This window comes from Galeopterus variegatus, unplaced genomic scaffold (assembly GCF_000696425.1).
Source record: "Galeopterus variegatus unplaced genomic scaffold, G_variegatus-3.0.2 Scaffold11296, whole genome shotgun sequence".
NCBI classification, from domain to species: domain Eukaryota; kingdom Metazoa; phylum Chordata; class Mammalia; order Dermoptera; family Cynocephalidae; genus Galeopterus; species Galeopterus variegatus.
In genome coordinates this window covers 37,526-43,520 of record NW_007737407.1, presented here as the reverse complement: position 1 = coordinate 43,520, position 5,995 = coordinate 37,526, and the positions used below count along the sequence as shown (strand labels likewise).

Genomic DNA, 5,995 nt, shown 5'->3' with positions numbered 1-5,995 from the left:
GTGGATCTCCTTGTAGAGTTCCCATCACTGTAATCCTCTAATAATATTGGGGCCTGGAGGTGTTACCAGGATTTAGGAAAGTAAACCCACATTTTAGGCCTGGCCTCAGCCCCAGGTCACTGGTGAGCACATTGTCGTCATCCTGAATGATGAATTCATCACCACAAGCTGTACCACTGAGGGCCGCTTGACAGTATTTCTCTCTCCCTAGGCGGCTGCTGAAGAGTGAACTTGGATCATTCATTACAGACTATTTCCAGGTAAGCTGTGTGGGTCTGAGCATCTGTCATCATCATGCATTTGGGTCCATGTACTAAAAGGGGTGGCCAGTACTGTACACCTGCACATTCCTTCAACATCCAAAATTACATATGCCGAGTCTCTACTAGGTATCTAGCACTGCAATGCAGCAGCAGCAGAGAGGCTCCAGGCAAGTGTGGTCCTTGCAATTCATGAAGTTTATAGCCCAGTGCAGCAGTTTTCAAGCTTTTTGGTCTCCAGACCCTTCTTTAACATTCTTAAAAATTGTTTATTGGGTTTATGTCTATCTATCTTTACCATATTAGAATTTAAACCTAAGAAGCTTTAAAATGTCTTAGTTCATTTAAATAATAAGCCTGTTACATATTAGCATAAGTTGCACTTTTATGAAAAATAACTTTCAGAATAGAAAATAGTAAGAAGACTGGCATTGTTTTATATGTTTGCAAATCTCCACACTGTCTGGCTTCATAGGAGACAGCTGGATTCTCATATCTGCTTCATGTTTAATCTGTCGTGACATTGCATATCACATAGTCTCTGGAAAACTCCACCATATGCTCATGGAAAATGCAAAGGGAAAGGTAGAAAACAGCTTAGTATTATTGAGAAAGTAGCTTTGACCATGATGGGGGATCCCTTGAAAGGGTTGGGGGGCTCTCCCAAGGGACTCCAGACCATGGCTTGAAGGACATTCCCTCCCACCCTCATGTGTGCTTTTCAATTGGGTATAACTATATATGCTCTTTAGCCATGTTATTTTTTGTCACTAAGCTTCTGATCTGTGAAAGATAGAATTGGATCAGACGATCAAACTTCCCTCCTGCCTATACACAATTGTAACAGGGCCAATGAGTTCAAGCTCCTGGTCCGGTTAGGGGATAGTTTCTAATACACAGACACAAGCTCATTTCCTGACTCTAACCAAAGGCATATGGTGGGGAGGGTGTGGGAAGGTGTTGGGTGACAGTGAGTAACTGACTGGGTTACACGTTAGTGAAGTCACAGTCCCAACTTCTCACTTATTTGCCCAATAGTCTTCTGACCAGAAGAGTGGGCAAGCTGTTCCACCTCTCTGTGCTTCAGCTTCCTCATCTTTAAAATGAGAATAAAAATATAACTTACCTTATAAGGTTATTGTATGGTTTGCATGAAATAACACATGTAAAGCACTCAGCACATGGTGTGCAGGTGGCAGCGTAGGGTAGTGGTTAAGATCATGGGCCTTAGAGGCAGACTACCTGAGTTCATGGCCAGCAGTCACTTACTAGCTGTGTGACCTTGAGCAAGTTGCTTTACCTCTCTGTGTTTTAGTTTCCTTTTCTGTGAAACAGTGATAATAGGACCTAAGCTTATAGGGTTATTGTTAGGACTAAAGTTGTGATTTCTAATGTGCTTAGTGACTAGCACAGGGTGGTAAGATAGAGCAGTAGGTGTTTATTAAATTTATAGGTGCCTATGTGTTATTATTCTAAAGTGTAATCCATCCCGTTTAATGGAAAAGTAACATAAAAATGTAACATCTTGGTTTCAGTCTGGTGGTTTTACTCCGTACCCAAGTAGAGCATACTCTTAAGACAGTTTAAAGAGATTTTAGGTTTTAAAAACAACACAGGCATCCTTTTATTGTTTTTTCTTTCCAAGATTCAGGAAGCATAAACTTTTATGTGCCTTTTAAAAGGATGATAAATGTCAGTTATTTAAACACACGCATACACACGCATGCACGTGTACCCATGCACGTACAGCAGAAAACAGCTACTGTAGATTTGGGCAAACCAAGGTCCAACAGAAGCCTGGAGTTTAATCAGGTCATAAGTCTTAGCTGCTTGGGAGATAGCTCCTGTTCAGGAGAGACTAAGATGAAGAAAGTGGTAATTAGTTACAAATGTGAATCACTGCAGTTGCCCTTGACTCAAAGGTCAATCTTGGCCTCACGTTCTTCTCTTGCTGTCTTTATTGATTGATTTTAAATCCAACTACAGAGAAGTGGTTTTTTAGTCAGTCCTGGAGAAATCTGCTGGGTTGGGCTGCTTTCCTCCTTGACATTTAAAAGAGACAGGGCTTGGTGTGGTTTCAATCAGGTTTTAAATGTCAGTTGTCTTTTGGCATTGGGGGCTACCCCTAGGATGGGTAGGGAGGGATGTTTGGGTGGGGACTTGTTTATCTGGGAAGCCCTGAGGTTTTCGGGGGTGGTTAATACTGCTTACCAAGCATGCCATACACTTAACCTTGCCATTCATTTCGTATCAGGAACAAAATCAGAGAAGCTGCTTGGTGAATATTAAGTCTCTTTCTGGGGGTGTGGGGTAGGGACTGGTTTTCAGTTTTTATTCTGGGGTTTTCCTTATTTAAGGTGCTAGACTGGAAAAAAGGCTTTCCTAGACACTTTTTCCCCCAAGTTATAGGTTTTAAATCTCATGTGGGCACAGAGCCTTTTTTTCCCCTGTCAGTCTGTTTGGTTCCCTACTCCTTCCAAAGTCCCTGTCACATAGTAGATGCTCAATAAACATTCTTGAGGGAGGGGGAGGGATTGTCTACCACAGATATCTGAAATGATTTTAGGTGATACATGCAATGGCATTAAATAACGTTAGAACTTGTGGTTAGAAAGTGTTTGGGTTTTTATTTTCCTTTAGCCCTTATGATTGGGCCAGAGAGTCTTAGTTTGTGCCACTGTGTCTTTTATACTTCTCCAGAACTTGGCAGTCTCTCTTGTTTAAGAAAGAGGGAGCTGGCCTTCAACTTAGTGTCTTCAGCTAGGGACACTGTCTATTTAGAATGTCGTAACATTATTTTGTTTACATTGAGTTGATTGTTGAGTTACATTCCACTTGTGGAACATAATGCTACAGTTTCCTTTTAAAACATATTAATGTTTTTAAAAATTGGATCGATTCAGGAAAAATAGTATGCAAAGACTAATCATGTATGTGGCCCTGGCTGTAACCACATTTGTGAAGGTATCTCAAGAGAGACACAGGTTTGGGAAGCCCGACACCAGACAGTGCTTGAAAATGAGCTAATTACAAAGCCATTCACTCTACAGAAGAGATCTACATAGGAGGAGGGAGATCCAGGAGGGGAAGACTTACTGAGAGAGCTTAGCCTTTGCATTTGTCTATCAGATGTAGTTTCAAGTGCAAAGTCAGATGGGCTCCAGAAATTATGTTCCTCAAGCAAGGGGGTGGGAGAGAGGTCTGGGGACAGATGAGGAACAGAATACATGGCTGCACAGGAAAGTCATGAAACCATGGATGTGTGTGTTTGGAAAGGCAAAGAATGGGCTCATGGGGCCCTGGCTGGCTCCTCAGTGTGGGAGTTCAGATGGCCACCCCCAGGCATCTGCATTCAGCAGTGTGATGACTGTCTCCTCTTGGGAACCTGACCCCCAACTCAGAGCTCACCATTTGTAGCACCATCTCTGGCAGTCATGAAACCATGGATGTGTGTGTTTGGAAAGGCAAAGAATGGGCTCATGGGGCCCAGGCTGGCTTCTCAGTGAGGGGGTTCAGATGGCCACCCCCAGGCATCTGCATTCAGCAGTGTGATGGTTGTCTCCTCTTGGGAACCTGACCCCCAACTCAGAGCTCACCATTTGTAGCACCATCTCTGGCTCTGCTTTTGCAAGGGAACATTTTCATTTCATTGCTTTAAAGAAAGACCCACAGAGAGAATATCCTCCATGAAGAATAATGAAAATGACTGGAGGTGACGGCAGGGGAAGCAGGTAGAAAAATAGTGCTTATCGCACGTCTGCACACAGAGAAGACAGGCCATTTGATCCTCAGAAGCCTGGATAGATGTCCATAAGACACTGGCTGGAACAGTCTCTGACATTTCCAGTATTGATTTTTTCTTTTCCCTGTTTTGAATTGTGCCCAGAAGGCAAATTGGGGTTTCCAAGAGGAACGCTATATCCTAGCAACAGCTCTGAGGGATAATTGGTTCCTTATAACTTTTGAAACTGATGATATGAAATGTTCTGCCTTTTTCTATCACTTAATTAGGTATCTTGGTGGTTCAGGGCATGGGGTGGTTTGCAGATAATACTTTCTGCCATTCTCCATCTGCTGGCTGCCTTGTATTTGTTGAAAGCTTTTCCCCAAACCCAGAAATTTTAATTTCTTTAGTTGGAACTAGAGTTTTGCTTGATACAAAAACTCAGGCTGGAGTCAGTGGCTCTGAATGAGTGAGTTCTAAGAAGAAGGGTGTCGGGCTGGGTCACAGACCCTTCAAACCCGTTGTGCAGACTGGGTCACAGACCCGTCATATGCAAGTCGTAAGCTACGTAATTGGAGAAAGATCCTGGGAGCTGCTGGCAAGGTTGACATGCTTTATTCAGACACCAGCTCAATCTCCTCAGCAGCAGCCCCCCAGCGGCCTTGACCCCCTTATGGACTCCCGGGGGTGTCCCAGGGGCACTGTAGATCAGAGTCGTTAGTCCTTTATACTTAAGTCAGATAACCCAGGGATACCTGGGTGTGAGTCAGATAACCAAGGTACACCTGGGTGCACATGCACAATTACATCAGACAATAGCCAAGGAACACCTGGGTGCATGTGCGCAGTTAACACTTACATCAAACAGGCTAGGTCATGCTCAGCAAGATTCCGAACATCTGAAGGAGACTGACCATTCTTTTTCATTTTCCTTTCAAAGAGAGACTCATCTACCAATTGCCAGTAGGTCACAGATGCCTGGTAGTGTTTGAGATATATCTGTGTGTGGGGAGGTGCGTGCTCAGTGGGGGGCATACACTGGGGACAGGCCCCACATCCCAGGCTGCCACCTTTCCCCTGCCTGCCCCAACACGCCCTTCATGATGACCCACGGTGAGCTGTATGTTTCCTGCCCACTGAAGACCGAATGGTTTTTGAAGCCTTTTCTCAGACGTCCTTGCTTGCATTTTTCCTAGGTGATCCTTGTTTTTCTGTTTGCAGCCCATTTTTCTACACCTTAGAAAAAATAGACACATTAGCTGTTTTTTTCACTTCTGGGCTTCTTTGCCACTTCATTAAAGTGCTGTTTATTCCATGTCTAAGTTCTTTTATGGGTTGGGGGTGGGGATACATAAAGTAATGGGCCCAGTTCCAAGTCCCAAGTCACTTCCTAGGTGGCTGCTATTTGTTGTAACCATTTTGGGGCTTGAAGCCTTCTGGGTGGGGAGGTGGTGGAGCTGGTGCCATCAGGCAGAGGGACTGGGATGAGAGAAAAGTTGGATCTTCTCCAGCTCTGTTCCATACAGTAGAGCTCCATCACCCCTGCCCAGCAGTAAACATCTACTCAGAACCTTCCAGAGTCAGGCATTTGTCAGGGCATAGGAATCCCATGATGTGAGGTCCAGCTTTTGAAAGGTGCTTTAGTTTCCTGGAAAATGGGTCCCTGTAAATATCATCAAAACTGTGTGACCAGTTGATTTTGTATAAAAGACTGGGGAGAGGGCAGAATGACTAGATGATCCTCGATCCTTCTAACCCCAAGTCATTTTAATTTCTCATATTTTGGCCTAAGCTAGAGAATTTCCATGCTGTGTATCATGAGAAGTTTAAAAAGAATGATTTCCCCATAATACAGGAAGAACTTTTCCTTGAAAATATATAAAAAGATTTCCCCCCTAATGTCTCCCTAAAGGGGAAAGGTTTAGAAAGGAGAAAAAAAGGAAAATCTAAGCTACTTTTTGAGGTTTATTCCTCAAGATATGGACAAAGTAACTTTTATCAAATGAGGAAA

General features: G+C 43.6%; 1 protein-coding gene across 1 annotated transcript in view; it reads left to right on the top strand.

Moving 5' to 3' along the window:
* The first annotated feature begins 215 nt into the window (after positions 1-215).
* PRR5L (proline rich 5 like) overlaps positions 216-5,995 on the top strand; it is a 39,015-nt gene continuing 33,235 nt past the window's right edge. The window contains exon 1 of the mRNA XM_008594698.1: positions 216-260. The gene's annotated coding sequence lies outside the window, so the exon portion shown is untranslated. The remainder of the gene's footprint in view (positions 261-5,995) is intronic.